The sequence below is a fragment of the Tasmannia lanceolata genome, unplaced genomic scaffold, assembly GCF_043159265.1.
Source record: "Tasmannia lanceolata isolate RefF3 unplaced genomic scaffold, GAP_Taslan_0.1 ptg000013l, whole genome shotgun sequence".
NCBI classification, from domain to species: domain Eukaryota; kingdom Viridiplantae; phylum Streptophyta; class Magnoliopsida; order Canellales; family Winteraceae; genus Tasmannia; species Tasmannia lanceolata.
The window spans coordinates 10,309,211-10,328,808 of record NW_027518690.1 but is presented as its reverse complement, the minus strand read 5'-3'; the positions used below and the strand labels follow the sequence as shown (position 1 = coordinate 10,328,808).

Genomic DNA, 19,598 nt, shown 5'->3' with positions numbered 1-19,598 from the left:
TACCCTTAATACCTCTCTGTGAGTGCAAGTGACTTACAGGGATAACTCTATCACCGCTAGATCGTGTAAAGCAGATTTTGGTATCATCAGGACCCACTCCAAGAAAGAAACAAGAAAACAAAAGAAATACAAAAAAAGGTGGTGATTATACATCACCATTTCAACAGGTTGTTCCTCTGAAGCTGCTTAGTTCTGCAAGCGCTCAGTAAGCTTCTCACCTTACAATTGTGGTGAAAAAGTGTTATTGAGTGTTAAAAAAACTTGAAATATACACTTCCTCCATTGCATAGATATAAGAGAATATGGGAAATGATAAATGCGCCTGAAAGATCCTACATTGGAAAGGGAGGAAAAGTTACTAGGCTATATATGTGAATTTCTCCTCTCCTTGTGTAGACGTGTTTTTAGCATCTCCAAGGGGCAGGCTCAGAGGAGTAGGTCGGGCACGATTAGGGTTACTGGTCTATATTGAACAGAGCAATTGCCGTCATGTGCCCAGATTGATATCCTCCTGTCCATACCATGGTCTTAAATTTCCACGAAACTGATACAAAACGACCAAAATATTTTCATTTCCATCCCCACCGAAACGCATACCGAAAGAAAAAATGCACATGGAAACAAAAACCATAGGTGTATTTGTGGTTTACCATACCCAATATTTTGAAAATCTTATGATTTACTATTCAAATCCTACGATTCAAATCAAATCTTATGGATTTCGATTTAAATCTTATTTTTTAATCTAAATTTGTAGGAATCTTGTGATATACGATTGAATTGTATGATTCATGTGATTTATCCTAATTAAGTTTTGTATAAAAGGAAAAAGGGCTTTCTTTTGAAAATCCCCAATACCCTCATGTGTTAAAAGCGGCTCTCAGAAACCCTCTCTTGAGGAGAAGAAAGAGAAGTAACACAATCACGTTATAATTTTCCATGCAGCCACTCCTTTCGAGCATCTTTTTTCTTAGACATAATCCCACTGTCCCCTTTGTAGTCCAGGTCACCAATCATCCTTAAGGGTCTAGAAATGTTTCCATGGATCCTATTAATGTGTCTAGATCCTGTCTGTTTGAGTTTGGGTTTAAATTTGGATTTGGATGGTCCGTCAGACCGTCTTATTCCATTAACAACCCTAACCTCCTCCGTCAAAACTTTATATTTCATTGGCTTTTATTATTCCCAAACTATAAACATCAACAAATGGATGAAATTTAAATGGGACTTTGAAAATTTATAAAAAGAAAAAAATCATAAAATACCCATGGGAAATGACTACAATACCGTTATTTAATGGAAAAATGATAAAAAAAAATAGGAAAAAATTCCTTAAAAAGAAACAATCCTAAAATACTCTTATGTCATAGAAAATGACCAAAGTACCTTATCTAATAGAAAAATGGAAACAATTAGAAATTTTTTTTTTAAAATCCTAAAATACCCATATATCATTAAAAATGACAAAAATGCCATTATCTCGTATAAAATAACCATAGTACCCTTATCTCATGGAAAATAAAAAAATGAACAAAAGAATGACATTACAAAAAAATTCTAAAATGCCCTTATTTAGGTTGGGGCCCAACAAATGAACAGTTTAGATCATCCTATGAAGTGGACCCTGCTGTACTTCTTGAAAAATACTAGACATCACGCCCACTCACGATATTTAGGTTGTGGCCCAACAAATGAACGGTTTATCTCTATATGCAGGGTGAAAAGAAATAAAACCTACCAGCCCAAATTGCAAATCTTCATTGATCTAATGAAATAAGGATTATCTTTCCTAACCACATCTTTATTTCTCCATGCACATCCTTCTAAGGTTTCTATTTAAGCACTGGCTAGTTGTATTGTAGTAATCAACCAAAATTTCATTCCAATAGAACTTACTCCATGAGGCCCACTAGATGAATGGTTCTGATCAGATTACGGGTTGTTTCCATTTGATTTCATTTTCCTTACTCGAATTACTAATAAGTTATTAACCATATCTATCTTAGGCTACTGATATTGGCACGACCATGTTTTAATAATTGCCCTAACTCATCATCTTGGACGTTCCACTTACCGCTATCACAAACTTTAGCAGAATTCTGACTTTAACTTGACAAAGAACGTCAAATTCTTTTATTATATATTTAATAGAATAATTAAGCACCTCCTGCATTAAAACTTTATATTCCATTGGCTCTTATTATTTCCAAATGATTAACAGGAACCAATATGCAGTTTAATTTAGAAAGTCTTTGAAATCGCAGTGAAAATCATATTCAACCACAAAAGAGCGCAAAAAGAAATCTCAGTGTTGCGGTCAAAGTCTTTGAATGACAAAGCTGGAGATGAAGAGTGAGTAGGCAGCCTCACTTCTAACCTACACACACGAGAAAATGGTTAGAAGACCAACCTGGAGGGGGTTCTCCAGGAAGGCCCTCCGATGCTTAAGTCAGTGATAACAACAGATAAGGAAAATTCAATAGGAATAGTAAGTTTTGGGAATTTTCCTTACCTGTTGTTGTCACTGACTTAAGCATCGGAGGGCCTTCCTGGAGAACCCCTCTCCAGGTCGGTCTTCTAACCGTTTTCGCGTGTGTGTAGGTCAGAAGTGAGGGCACCTACTCACTCTTCATCTCCAGCTAAGTCATTCACAGATTTTGACCGCAACACTCAGTTTCATAAAACTTACACGCTTTATTGTGAAAAAATAAATATTCATTAACACTATAAATCAAATTCAACAATAAAAGAAGTAAACTTACAACCTTTACAATCAAAGAATAATAAACCAAAATTAATAAACCCTAATTAACAGATTCAATACGACTAATCAGACGAAGTCGGCACCCGAAATCTACAACTGGGACACATATTGCTCTTCTCCAACCACTCGGTAATGTTTTGTAAAAATGTTTGTCAGGCTAGCACAGGCCTTGTTGTAAAAATGTTGTAAATATTGGTGTAGACACCCCATTTTGACCGGACCCTAATTTCCCAAAATTAAATAATTTTCGAGACCCGAACTTATGAATCGACCCAAGTCGCACCCCAACCCATGCCTTGGTTCGAGTTGAGCATAACACAAAGAAATGCGAAAGGGGAGTGAATTATTCAGCCATCGTGTGCCCATATCAATCTAAAAATATATATATATAAATCCAAATGCCACCCCTCCTTCCTACCTGAGCCCCCCTTTGTGAAAAAAAAAAGAAGTTTTAAATACACTAGAGTGGGCTGTCTGGGGAATAAAATGGGCGAAAATTTCATTTTTTTATCTTTTAAGTAGCCCGCGAACTAGGGTTTCAAGGAGGGGGGAGGCGCTTTATTTTTTCATTGGGCAGCCGCAAGAGATGGGCAGAGGGGAGGAAAAAAGAAGGAAAAAGATCGAAGAGGGAGAGAGAGATACAGAGAGAGAGAGGAAGGAGAAGGAGGAGAAAACCATTTTTCTACCCTCAAAACCCCTACCCATTTCTGCAACTCCGGCCGGCCACCTCCATGGAATCCGGCACCGCCACCATCGACAACCCCCTTCTTCATCTCCACCGGAGCTTCACCACCTACACCACCATCGTACCGCCTCTGCAATCCCCCCTAAACCCTCAGCCACCATCTCCTTCCACTATCACTAGATCCAAACCCATCTCAGTCACACCACCCCCCCTTCTTCTCCGGTCGGATTCTCGCCGGAATCCGACCATCCACCATTAACCCTGGCCGGCTATCTCCCTTCTACCCCCCCATCTTCACAACCTTCGAAACCCTCTCTCTCCTTCTCCAATAATCCCCTCTGCAGAACCCTAACCCTCCTCCCCCTAAAATTCAGAGCTTTGATGCGACGATCGAACGCCCGTTCACCAGCGATCGATCTTCATCCAATCATGGACCCATCAAAGCTCCAATCTCGCATAAACCCCTCTCGATTCAACCTAATTTCTCGATTCCCTCCCTCTAATTCAAAAACCCCAAAATCAAATCACCTCTGTATCATCACAACAGCCCTCACCATAACATTCGCCTTATTCTTCTACTTATTCGTCGTGGCAAGAGGTTCTAAATCTAACCCAGGGTTTTCAAAATTAGGGTTTGTGATTGTTATTGATGGGGGAAGCACAGGGACTCGAATCCACGTGTTTGAGTTTTCGAAGGAGGGGGGAATTCCTGTCGTGGATTTTAGTAAGGGAGGATCAAAGACAATGAGGGTAAATCCGGGTTTGTCTTCGTTTTCGGAGGATCCGGAAAGTGCTGGAAAATCCCTGTTGGAGCTTTTGGAATTTGGGAAGGGGAAAATTCCGAAAGAATTTTGGGAGGGGACGGAGGTTCGGCTTATGGCGACCGCGGGTCTACGAATGCTTGATGTGGGGATTCGGGAAAGGATATTGGATTCGTGCCGATGGGTTCTTAGGGCGTCGGATTTTCGATTTCAGGATGATTGGGCGTCTGTCATAACAGGCTCTGATGAAGGTTTGTCTTGATTTGGGTTGAAAAGAAGATAGAACTCAAAGGAGCTGACATGGGCAATCACCTGTCAAAAGGAAGGTAATCCCTATCTTTTCTCACTTCCTTTTTATGTTATTAGTTGTGAATAATATCTGTTCATTGTTGAGTTGAATATACCCGATTCCTTTTATGAATGGTAGAATTGAGATGATAGGGCTTGCTATATAGAATCGTATGGCTTGGATTTTCTTTGAGAAGGAGAACCTAGTTGTCCATGTGGACGTCGCAGCAGACGAGTCATCGTTACCAAAATCAGTTGGGCGATGAAGGCGATAGCCCAAGCCCATCCTTAGGGGACTTGTTCAATCCAAGTAGCTCTCCCCTCTTTTGTTTAGTAGGCCTGCCCAACCTTTTTAATTTCTTTTAACCATTTTTTTTTTTTAAAAAAAAGAACCCTTCTCTGGGCAATGATAAGGTTACTTGGAGCCCGTCTTTATGTTTTGTGGCTCACCGCTTCGTACTTGGATCTGCACAAGTTGATGCCCCCTGTTATGCACTAAATTTTTTACAAATTGGGAATATAATTGAATATATTGAGAATCTAATGCTCTTCTTATCTTAAGCATTTGAGTTAGGTTTTGAAGACGGTAATGAATGGATTGTTCAGGTGAGACTATCTTGAGGCTTATCATACTTGTATTTATTTAAATAAATTGTTTAAGTGGAGAAGGAAATCGGATGACTACTCTATTCGATGTTATCGACATGAGTACTGTCTGATTTCAAGGCGGTTTGTAGAAATATTATATGTGTATTGAAATCAGATGATTACTTTGGCATCATCTGATTTCGTTGGAGTCCCCGTATTGGGGTTTGTGGTTGGCTTTGAAGTGTTTAATATCATTTTTTTTTTACTTCATTAGGCTACCCAGCGGCTGGTCTGGGCTAATTAATCTTGTTTACCATTTTATGATTGTTATTCTTACAGATTGTGCACTCTTTAGTTGTAAATCATACTTTGCGGATATTTGTTTTGTTTTTATAATAATTGATTGGAAATTTGAGATTATCTGGTATCCTTTTTCCTCTCTCTTTGGATAGACTAGCACAGTCTTTTAGATTTTTGTTAGATTTCTTTAGATACTATAACCTGTACTAAGAGATATACTTTGTCTCGTTAGGCGATCCTCTTTTGGAGGCAAGCCTCATTTGTAGAATCCTCTCTGAGATTGCACCTCAATTTGTTCCTCTGTTAATTAGAGACCAATTTGGTCAATTAGTTGTTTTAGCCTTGCTTACCCCTTGCAAGGGCAATGATAAGGTTACTTGGAGCCCATCTTTGTGTGTGTTTGGGAGACCCGCCCGGTCTCATTCTCTCGTTAGTCCTCCTCTCTGTGCATCGTTTGGTTTTGGGAGAACACCCTAACCCGACCCGAAATTAAATCGGGTGGGCTTTTCCCAACCCAACCCAAACCAAGAATATGCCAACCCAACCCGAGTCAAAATCTGGTTGAACCGGTCGGGTTAAGCCCGACCCAAGTTGCGCTATACATAGAAATGATATTTCCACACCATTATTCATTCCAAGCTTTTTTTTTTTTTTTTTTGATAACGTAGGGTGTCCCCACGCCCTTCGGGAGTAGGACTATTCCCTACGGATGCACGCAATCGCCCGTAAACCACGCAAGCCCGACCTAAGTTGCGCTATATATAGAAATGATATTTCCACACCATTATTCATTCCGAGCTTTTTTTTTTTTTTTTGATAACGTAGGGTGTCCCCACGCCCTTCGGGAGTAGGACTATTCCCTACGGATGCACGCAATCGCCCGTAAACCACGTGCATCGGGCAAGTCTGGGTGGGATTCGATCACTGGTCTCCAGGGAGCATACCCGAGACTTATGCCGAAGAGCCACACCCGTCCGGGCTATAGTCCTACTCGGAATAAGGCTTGTACATCTAGAAATGATATTTCCACACCTCACGTGCCAATAACGCTTATAATGGTGGTGGGGTTCGGGTTTGGGTCGGGTTGCCCAGGCATCAATCCTAACCCGACCCGAAATTAAATCGGGTGGGCTTTTCCCAACCCAACCCAAACCAAGAATATGCCAACCCAACCCGAGTCAAAATCTGGTTGAACCGGTCGGGTTCGGGTTAAGCCCGACCCAAGTTGCGCTATACATAGAAATGATATTTCCACACCATTATTCATTCCAAGCTTCTTTTTTTTTGATAACGTAGGGTGTCCCCACGCCCTTCGGGAGTAGGACTATTCCCTACGGATGCACGCAATCGCCCGTAAACCACGCAAGCCCGACCCAAGTTGCGCTATATATAGAATGATATTTCCACACCATTATTCATTCCGAGCTTTTTTTTTTTTTTGATAACGTAGGGTGTCCCCACGCCCTTCGGGAGTAGGACTATTCCCTACGGATGCACGCAATCGCCCGTAAACCACGTGCATAAGTCCGGGTGGGATTCGATCACTGGTCTCCAGGGAGCATACCCGAGACTTATGCCGAAGAGCCACACCCGTCCGGGCTATAGTCCTACTCGGAATAAGGCTTGTACATCTAGAAATGATATTTCCACACCTCACGTGCCAATAACGCTTATAATGATGGGAGATGATATTCCCACACCTCACCGCCCCTTATAATTTCGCATTCCCCCCATATTTCCTTCAACTCGTCTCTTCCAAAAAGCAAAAAAAGGTACGGTCAGAGAGAGCGAGAGTCTTAAGGGTTTTGGACTCCTAGCCCTAGGTAGAATGCTCGATTCCCTTTCTCTAATTTTTTTCGCTTCAGTTTCTTTTGTTATTTTTTATAGATACGTTGTGGCTATTGAGTAAGTTTTTTTTTTCATATGCCTTGGGTTTTGGATTCCTAGGTAAAATAGTGCTCGATTCTCTTTCTCTAATTTTTTTTCTCATTTTGGTAGATTCGTTGTGGCTATGGAGTAAGCTTTTGTTTTCATATGTTTTGAATATCTTTGACTTTGTTATCTTGTTTTTTTGGTTATTGAATCTCTGTTCTTCATTGCTGTCTGCTTTCCAGAAGCTGAATATTGAGATATCAGGTTGTTTTGTGTCTGACTTGTCTTAGCTTGTTAAGGATTTTATGTAGATGTAGGTTTTGGATCAATTCAGATCGTCCCATATAGATAGGTTTTTATCTTGTTTTGCTTTTGAGTTTGATTTCTTTTTTCCTTTTTTTTATTCTAGGTCATATCTATTGCAAGGTGAGCATGTGGTATATTAGGCCAGTTTTTTATGATTTTTTCATTGTATTTAGGAAGTAAATCTTTTTTTACTAGATCTTCTTTTAATTTTATCATCTTTTCCTTTTTAATGTTCAACCTGATTTTTCTAGGCTTTTGATTTATATTTTGTGTGTGTTTGCGTGAGTTTACTTTCTTTGCTTGTTTGTTCTGTAATCTAGCTGAAGAAACAATACTTAATTTGCTTTGGTTTTACCTGCATTTTAGCATCTGTATTGCTTCCTGATCCTAAATGTCTTATAAGCGACTGAATTCTTGCTAAGGGATTGGCGGAAAATTGTGGATAACAGATGGCAGAGGATAACGTGGCACAGAATATCATGGCACAGGATAACTGCGGTGCTTGTAAAGTGCTCAAAAAGCCATGTGACAATGATTGTCCGTATGTCGCCTTTTTCCCTCTGACTACAAAAGATGATTTTAAGGCAATTCTCCAGCATATTGGCATTGCGAAGTTAAAAAAACGGGTCGACGACATTCACGTGGAAAATCATCGTAATATGTTTGCGTCGTTAGTTTTTGAAGCAAAGTGCCGTCAGTCTGATCCCATCTACGGGAGTGGTGGCCGTGTTTTGTTATTGCAAAATCAAAATAAAAAACTAAAAGAGCAAGTGGCGACCTTACAGGCTCAAATAAAGGTTTTGGAGAATCATTCGAATCCGCAAAATCCAGTACAGCCTGTAAATGAAAATCAGCTAGGGGGTGCACCTGGAAACCAGACAGCAGATGCACGTATTGATAGAATAATTGGCATTGAACAAGGGATGCAAGGGTTGCAAGGTTGGGTGCATAATTTGCCATTGGCATTGTCGAGCATCACACCTCCAAATCTGCAATTGGAGGCTGATTTGGAGCAATTCCTCCTACCAACACCACCCTTAGATGATTTTCTGTCATTGGAGTATGTAGCAGCTGAAGTGCCCTTTGATCCCAGGGAGAATGTCCCACCCCTACCAACTCTTGTTGGGGGAGATTGGAGTACTATTCCAGCTGAATTTGATGGCACTGTTGACTTAAATGTGGGTGGAGCATGGGCTGGGGATGCAGGGGCTGCATATGACGGGGTTGGTGCTAGGTCTGATGTGGCTTTGGATGCTGGGGCTTCATCAAATGTTGATCAAGGTGTTACTCAAGGTATAATTTTTTCTCACACTCACAAACTTAGCACTCCTTCCACCTTCTTATTTTTTTTTCCTTGTGTTAAAAGCAGGAAAAGAAAGCACGGAATTGGCAGGCCAGAAAAGAAAGCACTTGTCTTAAACTAGAGTTGGTGTAGGTATTTTTTTTGTCCATTATACTCACATCTCTTTGCCTTTCACGATAGTAGGATTTGAAGAATTGTAGGGTTGTTAGTTTATAGATTTAAGCACAGGATACTTGTGTTGAAACAGAGTTTGTTACATGTTTAAGGACATACTAAAAGATTTATATAGGTTTGTGTTCTGATTAAAAACGTATCGAATGGAATGATACAATCCGATCCCTTCCTGTACTTCAATTCAGAATTCCTTCCTTTTGTTTTGTCTGATTTCCATGTCACGGTGTGAAAGGAAGGTACTAGGGGATGTTGAAATCTCCTTCATGTCAGCAATTGACCCAAAACAAAGATTGGGTTTTGAGCGAGGTGGGGCTGAGTTTTTTTGGGGGGGGGGGAAATCACTTTCAAAATAGTTGTGTTTTTTTAATTATTATTTCTTAAAAATCAGCCTTCATAGTTGTCTTTTTTCACTGTGCCCTTGGTCTGGATCTTCTTACATCATGAAAAGTGAGCCTATGTGGCTGCTCTCACATGCAACAGATCACCCGGGAAATACCTTCTGCGCCCCTATTGATCATTGTCAATAAGGTGCATTTACTGTTCAGCTAATTTTGTATTTCTCAATGCCTTTCCATATTTTTCTGGACCACTTTCTTGAGATAGCCATGGGGGCACCCTTGTAACTTGTTTAAGGGCGCCCTTCAGTCTATCATTCGTCATCTATTAAATGCCTTTATATCTATATTATAAATTATTGAAAAACTTGTGTGGAACCCAAATTTATTTAAAACACTAAATTTAAGCTTCCATTTAACTTTTAAATACCTTAAAATGTAAAATTCTAAAACCTTATATATTAAGGAGATGAGAAATTCGCACCTTCTGTAGGATCATACGCACCCTTTTTAATGTGAATTGTGAGCAGGCTTTAACGCTTTTTTATGTCAAATCACGTTAAAAGGGTTGCATGTTATCCTATAGTGGATGCGAATAAATCATCGCCTGTAAATTAAACTTTCATTTAACCATTAAATACCTTATAAATGCAAATGTATTCATTGCTATTAAGCATCTTATGTAAATTTCAGTATAGATATCAATTTTAAATTTCTTTGTAGCAATAAAGTACCCGAATTATTTTTAAGCTCTTGTTAGTCATAGAAGCACGCATTTTTCAAAAAAAAAATGTTTTTACATAGCAAATGGTGTTTTCTTAATGTTGTTTTTAATATTAGGTAAAGTCTGATGGTTATTTATACACCTAAAGATCACAATATTACTGCATTTGGGTCAAACTCGATATCCAACCCATAGTTACCATGGTGGGAAACGAAACGTGAAATGGAAACAGGAAACACATGAAAAAAAATATAGGGGAAATGAGAAACAAGAAACAATATAAAATCGTACGAGAAACGTCTTAGAAAAGGATGTGTTTTTTCCAAAATGAATTTCGTAAGTTCCACACATGTTTCCTGGACGTTTCATATGTCTTTTCTACGAGTGTTGCATACGTTTATCACTCATTTACACATTATTTACATATGTTTCCCATGTGTTTCAGAAACATTTCACCAATTTTGTATCATATTTTGGAAATGTTTCCGAAACGTGTTTCTGTCGTTTTAGGGGAAATGAGTTTCCCACCCTCGAGAAACACGTTTTAGGGGAAACGAGTTTCCCACCTGCCTATGGAGTTTCCGGCAACTATGATCCAACCTCAAGATTGTGACATGGAGAATTGTCCCATTGGGCTAAGGGCTGTTACATTAAAACTTTTAAGTATTGGTTTGTTTTTCATTAACATTGTTTTGTTCTTTAAGTACCTTTCTTTGTTACCTTATAGAAGAAAAGGAGAAAAATAAGAGAATAGTATAAAAATGATGGAATAAAATAGGTCTTCTTGGCTATTCACCTATTTGGTTGCAGGTATTTACTTCGTATAGTAGTGGTCTAAGTAGACAACAGGAAGAGACAAGCCTTGGATTTACTTGCAACTTAGCTTGTAGAATGATGGGAGGAGACAAGCCTTGGATTTGCGTGTAACTTAGCTTGTAGAATAGTGGCAAGTATTGTTTGGTTGCCAACCTCATAGCGTAGTGGTAGGGTGTGTCATTAAAAATATAGAGAGGAGAGAGGAGAGAGGAGCAGGAGAGAAGGTATCATCATGATGTTCAACGGTAATTTTAAGAAAGTTTAGGAGTCTAGTTTTATTGGAAGTTATAGTTTCCTTACGAAATTCTATTGCTATTAGGAGTTTGTGTTAGAGTAGGATATGAATTGTAGTTTGGTTGCCGGCATGTTTCTTGTTTGGTAATCTCTAAGGACTTGGGTGTTACTTTGGCAAACAAACACCGTAAGTAATTCAGAAAGTGCATTTTTTCCTTCGGAATTGCTTGAGGATCCCTTGCATGTAGCATCCAAACACAGCTGTTTGGTTGCACATTATCTCAGCAGCCACCGGGATTTTGAAGGAATTGCATTGAATTCCCAAGAGACTCCTTAACATGTTTCCTAGGTAATTTATTGCATGTTTGCCCATGTGGCTTTCATGTCCCTTCTAATTTTCAAACCAAATTCTACTGAAAAAAAGGTAGAATTTTGGTTGGAAAATCGTAGGAATTGTACTTTTTTCTCTCTTTCTCTTTCTTTCCTCTCTCTTTTCATTCTCTATGTTGGTAATGACATCCCTAGTAATTCCCCTACTCTTTGAGTCTATGCCATGCAACCAAACGCTACTTACGACTATTATTGGACGTAATAATAGACAAATCCAATGCTTGTCTCCTCTCTATTGACTTTTTATTCCACTACTCTCCGAGCCTAAGCCACGCATCCAAACATAAGGATTTAACTAATAGGCGGCTGTAATTTCTTATGTGTTTTTTTTCCTCTGAAGGATTTGACTAAACAGGAGTCTGTAATTTCTATTCGAAGAACTGCTTATCTTGGGACTGTTGCCGTGGATGTATAGTATAGCCACAATTTTTATGATGTGATTGGGTTCTACCACTTAAGCCCCACATTCTTTGCTTCATCACACCCTGAAAATCACTCTTCATTAATGTGAACTGGAGCCATAATCTAGTGATCTCTTTTTTTCTTTTTTGATGGATAAGCTGGGGTTAGGCAAGACCCTGGCGTTCTCAATTTGGTAGAATGGTTAATAATCTTAGGTCCTCTTAGTGGTCAAATCAGTTTACTAGTGAACCTTTTGTTGTGGAAAACACTTTCAAAAGAATTGGTCATTTGATTGAGATCATTTACTAGGAAAACAAAAACCATTTAGAAAACAAAACGTTGAAATACACACAGGACATGCCTCTGGCGGGAACTTTTTTATGCATGGGCCTAGTTATCACTTTGGGGCCAATATTATAAGGCCCTGTTCGTTTTAGATTATGACAACTGATTGTGGATTCCCAAACCAGTTATTGGACCGAAAATTGCACTAAATTTGAGTCCAATAATCGCTCGGGGACTCCACAATCAGTTTTCGTAATATAAAACAAACAGGCCCTAAATTGTTCGAGTGATATTTTTTAGGCATGGTCCACCGCATTGGGGTTCGCTTGATAAATGCTCAAAACTTTGTATCATCCCTTGTGATCCATATTTACTTGATAAGAAATAACTTTGCTATCCCTCATTTTGGTATTGGCACGTCTCTCCCAGTGAAGGTTTTACATTTCAAATTATAAGGCTACTGATGTTGGAAGTAGGAACTACCAGGTTTTGATAATTGCACTAACTCACCTTGTCTTTTCTTTTTTATCGGCTCTCTAAAGCTTTTTGGGAATTCAAGAACCTTTGCCAGCTGATTAAATAGTATAGGACAAGATGAGTTAGTGCAATATAATTATCAAGACATTGTAGTGCCAATATCACAAGCCTAGGTCTAAAATACCGATTGGCAGCCCTGAGTCCTTGACTAAGCGTTTATCGCGATTATAGGAAAAGTCCTTTCCCGAGTGAAACTCTTTGTAAAAACAACCTTCACGTTAATCGCACTGCGCCGTGCCATGCCAAGTCAATTTGGATTTCCTCTGGCTACATTTTGGCCACCATCGATATTTTGAAACACTGGTCTATACCAAGACAGGTAGCCTTCCTAGCAAGCAAACGTGAGTTGAGTTTTCATATTCATGCATCCATTGGTTGCTCCATACATACCTGATCCACGATTATCCATGTAGAAAAACATTGGTTCCATCCATAGGAATAAGTGACCAATAATTCTTCATATAAGAGCCAAATTATCTTGTCGTTGCATATGAGAGCCAAAATTTTTTAAGGTGGTTGCACATAGTGTGAACTTGACTGGGTTGGAACCATCTTAGCCTGCATCTTTCCACCCTTCCACCAACGTTGTGCTTGACTCATAGTTACCATAAGCTTCCTAATTGGATGAGAAACTACCTTTGGAAGCTAAGTTCTTCTTGCTTCCCAAATTTAGGGGAAGCAACCATCGCGCATGCTTCCTACATGTTCCTCTTAATGAAGAGTACGCTTCCTATTTAGGCGATTATTTTTTCCTAAAAGTGTGTTTTCTCCTTTCGATAATGCCAAAGGATTTTTTTTTTTTGAAAGATAATGACGAAGGATATTGAAAACTTAAAAACTCGTCTTAAGTTTCAATTAAAACTTATGTGGATCTTTTTTCAAAACCTTCTAACAATAAATCTACATGAATAAAACATGTGAAACTATAAATTCCTGAAACTTGTAATTCTAGTCGACCGTGGAGTCCTCTGTAATACTTTTTTTATGACATAGAGTATGCTCACGCCATTTAGGGCAGGACTAATCCCTACGGATGCATGCAGTAACCCATAAACCACGTGCATCGGGTAAGCCCCGGGGGTTCGAACTCGCGTCTATGGGGTGCAAACCCACGATGCCAGCCGACGTCCTCTTTCATACTTGTAACGCTTACTTGTATTAATCCTTCCTAACTATAACTCTACTCTTTCTATTCACTTCTTGTTTGCTTGCAATGAGGCTTATTACATGTTTCATGTTAAATTTCAATGACACTTCCCACAAATTTCTTCTTTTGGTCCGTTTGGATGCATGAAATATAGAAGTCGATGTAATGGAATATAGATTCCCATTTATTTACTTTCCTTTTTTCTCTTGATTTGAGAGGAAAGTCAAACAGTGCAAACTGACTTGCATTTTGAAAATTCACAGCCGACGAGGACTGCCATGTGAACAGTAAATGGCACCCAAACCATATTAAGAAATGGAAAATGTGTCCTTGGGCGCATTCTTTAACACTTCTCAGGAAGAATTTTTCGAATTTTTCGCTCTCAAGAAACCATGTTTGGCCAGAATCACGTTTCTCAACAACTTTTATTCGATATTCAACACTCATTTGCAATCAAATCTCTTCTCCGTTCTCTACAAATATCACCCCAACTCACAAATCTCCCATCTCTACAAGCTTCTCCCTCTAGGCTCCTCCATCGATTGCCTGAAAACAACAGTAAAATCGACAAAAAATACCCTACCTGTTTAGTCAAATCCTTCAGAGGAAAAAAAACACATAAGAAATTACAGCCGCCTATTAGTTAAATCCTTATGTTTGGATGCGTGGCTTAGGCTCGGAGAGTAGTGGAATAAAAAGTCAATAGAGAGGAGACAAGCATTGGATTTGTCTATTATTACGTCCAATAATAGTCGTAAGTAGCGTTTGGTTGCATGGCATAGACTCAAAGAGTAGGGGAATTACTAGGGATGTCATTACCAACATAGAGAATGAAAAGAGAGAGGAAAGAAAGAGAAAGAGAGAAAAAAGTACAATTCCTACGATTTTCCAACCAAAATTCTACCTTTTTTTCAGTAGAATTTGGTTTGAAAATTAGAAGGGACATGAAAGCCACATGGGCAAACATGCAATAAATTACCTAGGAAACATGTTAAGGAGTCTCTTGGGAATTAAATGCAATTCCTTCAAAATCCCGGTGGCTGCTGAGATAATGTGCAACCAAACAGCTGTGTTTGGATGCTACATGCAAGGGATCCTCAAGCAATTCCGAAGGAAAAAATGCACTTTCTGAATTACTTACGGTGTTTGTTTGCCAAAGTAACACCCAAGTCCTTAGAGATTACCAAACAAGAAACATGCCGGCAACCAAACTACAATTCATATCCTACTCTAACACAAACTCCTAATAGCAATAGAATTTCGTAAGGAAACTATAACTTCCAATAAAACTAGACTCCTAAACTTTCTTAAAATTACCGTTGAACATCATGATGATACCTTCTCTCCTGCTCCTCTCTCCTCTCTCCTCTCTATATTTTTAATGACAAACCCTACCACTACGCTATGAGGTTGGCAACCAAACAATACTTGCCACTATTCTACAAGCTAAGTTACACGCAAATCCAAGGCTTGTCTCCTCCCATCATTCTACAAGCTAAGTTGCAAGTAAATCCAAGGCTTGTCTCCTTCCTGTTGTCTACTTAGACCACTACTATACGAAGTAAATACCTGCAACCAAATAGGTGAATAGCCAAGAAGACCTATTTTATTCCATCATTTTTATACTATTCTCTTATTTTTCTCCTTTTCTTCTATAAGGTAACAAAGAAAGGTACTTAAAGAACAAAACAATGTTAATGAAAAACAAACCAATACTTAAAAGTTTTAATGTAACAGCCCTTAGCCCAATGGGACAATTCTCCATGTCACAATCTTGAGGTTGGATCATAGTTGCCGGAAACTCCATAGGCAGGTGGGAAACCCGTTTCCCCTAAAACGTGTTTCTCGCGGGTGGGAAACTCATTTCCCCTAAAACGACAGAAACACGTTTCGGAAACATTTCTAAAATATGATACAAAATTGGTGAAATGTTTCTGAAACACATGGGAAACATATGTAAATAATGTGTAAATGAGTGATAAACGTATGCAACACTCGTAGAAAAGACATGAAACGTCCAGGAAACATGTGTGGAACTTACGAAATTCATTTTGGAAAAAACACATCCTTTTCTAAGACGTTTCTCGTACGATTTTATATTGTTTCTTGTTTCTCATTTCCCCTATATTTTTTTTCATGTGTTTCCTGTTTCCATTTCACGTTTCGTTTCCCACCATGGTAACTATGGGTTGGATATCGAGTTTGACCCAAATGCAGTAATATTGTGATCTTTAGGTGTATAAATAACCATCAGACTTTACCTAATATTAAAAACAACATTAAGAAAACACCATTTGCTATGTAAAAACATTATTTTTTTGAAAAATGCGTGCTTCTATGACTAACAAGAGCTTAAAAATAATTCGGGTACTTTATTGCTACAAAGAAATTTAAAATTGATATCTATACTGAAATTTACATAAGATGCTTAATAGCAATGAATACATTTGCATTTATAAGGTATTTAATGGTTAAATGAAAGTTTAATTTACAGGCGATGATTTATTCGCATCCACTATAGGATAACATGCAACCCTTTTAACGTGATTTGACATAAAAAAGCGTTAAAGCCTGCTCACAATTCACATTAAAAAGGGTGCGTATGATCCTACAGAAGGTGCGAATTTCTCATCTCCTTAATATATAAGGTTTTAGAATTTTACATTTTAAGGTATTTAAAAGTTAAATGGAAGCTTAAATTTAGTGTTTTAAATAAATTTGGGTTCCACACAAGTTTTTCAATAATTTATAATATAGATATAAAGGCATTTAATAGATGACGAATGATAGACTGAAGGGCGCCCTTAAACAAGTTACAAGGGTGCCCCCATGGCTATCTCAAGAAAGTGGTCCAGAAAAATATGGAAAGGCATTGAGAAATACAAAATTAGCTGAACAGTAAATGCACCTTATTGACAATGATCAATAGGGGCGCAGAAGGTATTTCCCGGGTGATCTGTTGCATGTGAGAGCAGCCACATAGGCTCACTTTTCATGATGTAAGAAGATCCAGACCAAGGGCACAGTGAAAAAAGACAACTATGAAGGCTGATTTTTAAGAAATAATAATTAAAAAAACACAACTATTTTGAAAGTGATTTCCCCCCCCCCCAAAAACTCAGCCCCACCTCGCTCAAAACCCAATCTTTGTTTTGGGTCAATTGCTGACATGAAGGAGATTTCAACATCCCCTAGTACCTTCCTTTCACACCGTGACATGGAAATCAGACAAAACAAAAGGAAGGAATTCTGAATTGAAGTACAGGAAGGGATCGGATTGTATCATTCCATTCGATACGTTTTTAATCAGAACACAAACCTATATAAATCTTTTAGTATGTCCTTAAACATGTAACAAACTCTGTTTCAACACAAGTATCCTGTGCTTAAATCTATAAACTAACAACCCTACAATTCTTCAAATCCTACTATCGTGAAAGGCAAAGAGATGTGAGTATAATGGACAAAAAAAATACCTACACCAACTCTAGTTTAAGACAAGTGCTTTCTTTTCTGGCCTGCCAATTCCGTGCTTTCTTTTCCTGCTTTTAACACAAGGAAAAAAAAATAAGAAGGTGGAAGGAGTGCTAAGTTTGTGAGTGTGAGAAAAAATTATACCTTGAGTAACACCTTGATCAACATTTGATGAAGCCCCAGCATCCAAAGCCACATCAGACCTAGCACCAACCCCGTCATATGCAGCCCCTGCATCCCCAGCCCATGCTCCACCCACATTTAAGTCAACAGTGCCATCAAATTCAGCTGGAATAGTACTCCAATCTCCCCCAACAAGAGTTGGTAGGGGTGGGACATTCTCCCTGGGATCAAAGGGCACTTCAGCTGCTACATACTCCAATGACAGAAAATCATCTAAGGGTGGTGTTGGTAGGAGGAATTGCTCCAAATCAGCCTCCAATTGCAGATTTGGAGGTGTGATGCTCGACAATGCCAATGGCAAATTATGCACCCAACCTTGCAACCCTTGCATCCCTTGTTCAATGCCAATTATTCTATCAATACGTGCATCTGCTGTCTGGTTTCCAGGTGCACCCCCTAGCTGATTTTCATTTACAGGCTGTACTGGATTTTGCGGATTCGAATGATTCTCCAAAACCTTTATTTGAGCCTGTAAGGTCGCCACTTGCTCTTTTAGTTTTTTATTTTGATTTTGCAATAACAAAACACGGCCACCACTCCCGTAGATGGGATCAGACGGACGGCACTTTGCTTCAAAAACTAACGACGTAAACATATTACGATGATTTTCCACGTGAATGTCGTCGACCCGTTTTTTTAACTTCGCAATGCCAATATGCTGGAGAATTGCCTTAAAATCATCTTTTGTAGTCAGAGGGAAAAAGGCGACATACGGACAATCATTGTCACATGGCTTTTTGAGCACTTTACAAGCACCGCAGTTGTCCTGTGCCATGATATTCTGTGCCACGTTATCCTCTGCCATCTGTTATCCATAATTTTCCGCCAATCCATTAGCAAGAATTCAGTCGCTTATAAGACATTTAGGATCAGGAAGCAATACAGATGCTAAAATGCAGGTAAAACCAAAGCAAATTAAGTATTGTTTCTTCAGCTAGATTACAGAACAAACAAGCAAAGAAAGTAAACTCACGCAAACACACACAAAATATAAATCAAAAGCCTAGAAAAATCAGGTTGAACATTAAAAAGGAAAAGATGATAAAATTAAAAGAAGATCTAGTAAAAAAAGATTTACTTCGTAAATACAATGAAAAAATCATAAAAAACTGGCCTGATATCCCACATGCTCACCTTGCAATAGATATGACCTAGAATAAGAAAAAGGAAAAAAGAAATCAAACTCAAAAGCAAAACAAGATAAAAACCTATCTATATGGGACGATATGAATTGATCCAAAACCTACATCTACATAAAATCCTTAACAAGCTAAGACAAGTCAGACACAAAACAACCTGATATCTCAATATTCAGCTTCTGGAAAGCAGACAGCAATGAAGAACAGAGATTCAATAACCAAAAAAACAAGATAACAAAGTCAAAGATATTCAAAACATATGAAAACAAAAGCTTACTCCATAGCCACAACGAATCTACCAAAATGAGAAAAAAAATTAGAGAAAGAGAATCGAGCACTATTTTACCTAGGAATCCAAAACCCAAGGCATATGAAAAAAAAAACTTACTCAATAGCCACAACGTATCTATAAAAAATAACAAAAGAAACTGAAGCGAAAAAAATTAGAGAAAGGGAATCGAGCATTCTACCTAGGGCTAGGAGTCCAAAACCCTTAAGACTCTCGCTCTCTCTGACCGTACCTTTTTTTGCTTTTTGGAAGAGACGAGTTGAAGGAAATATGGGGGGAATGCGAAATTATAAGGGGCGGTGAGGTGTGGGAATATCATCTCCCATCATTATAAGCGTTATTGGCACGTGAGGTGTGGAAATATCATTTCTAGATGTACAAGCCTTATTCCGAGTAGGACTATAGCCCGGACGGGTGTGGCTCTTCGGCATAAGTCTCGGGTATGCTCCCTGGAGACCAGTGATCGAATCCCACCCGGACTTGCCCGATGCACGTGGTTTACGGGTGATTGCGTGCATCCGTAGGGAATAGTCCTACTCCCGAAGGGCGTGGGGACACCCTACGTTATCAAAAAAAAAAAGAAAAAGCTCGGAATGAATAAT

The 19,598-nt window shown here is 38.8% G+C and overlaps 1 long non-coding RNA gene across 2 annotated transcripts in view; it reads left to right on the top strand.

Annotated features, from left to right (window-relative positions):
• The first annotated feature begins 3,316 nt into the window (after positions 1-3,316).
• The window catches only part of LOC143889744 (uncharacterized), a 60,784-nt gene continuing 44,502 nt past the window's right edge, over positions 3,317-19,598 (top strand). For both annotated transcript variants that reach the window (XR_013254923.1, XR_013254924.1), the window contains exon 1: positions 3,317-4,536. This is a non-coding gene — a long non-coding RNA (uncharacterized LOC143889744). The remainder of the gene's footprint in view (positions 4,537-19,598) is intronic.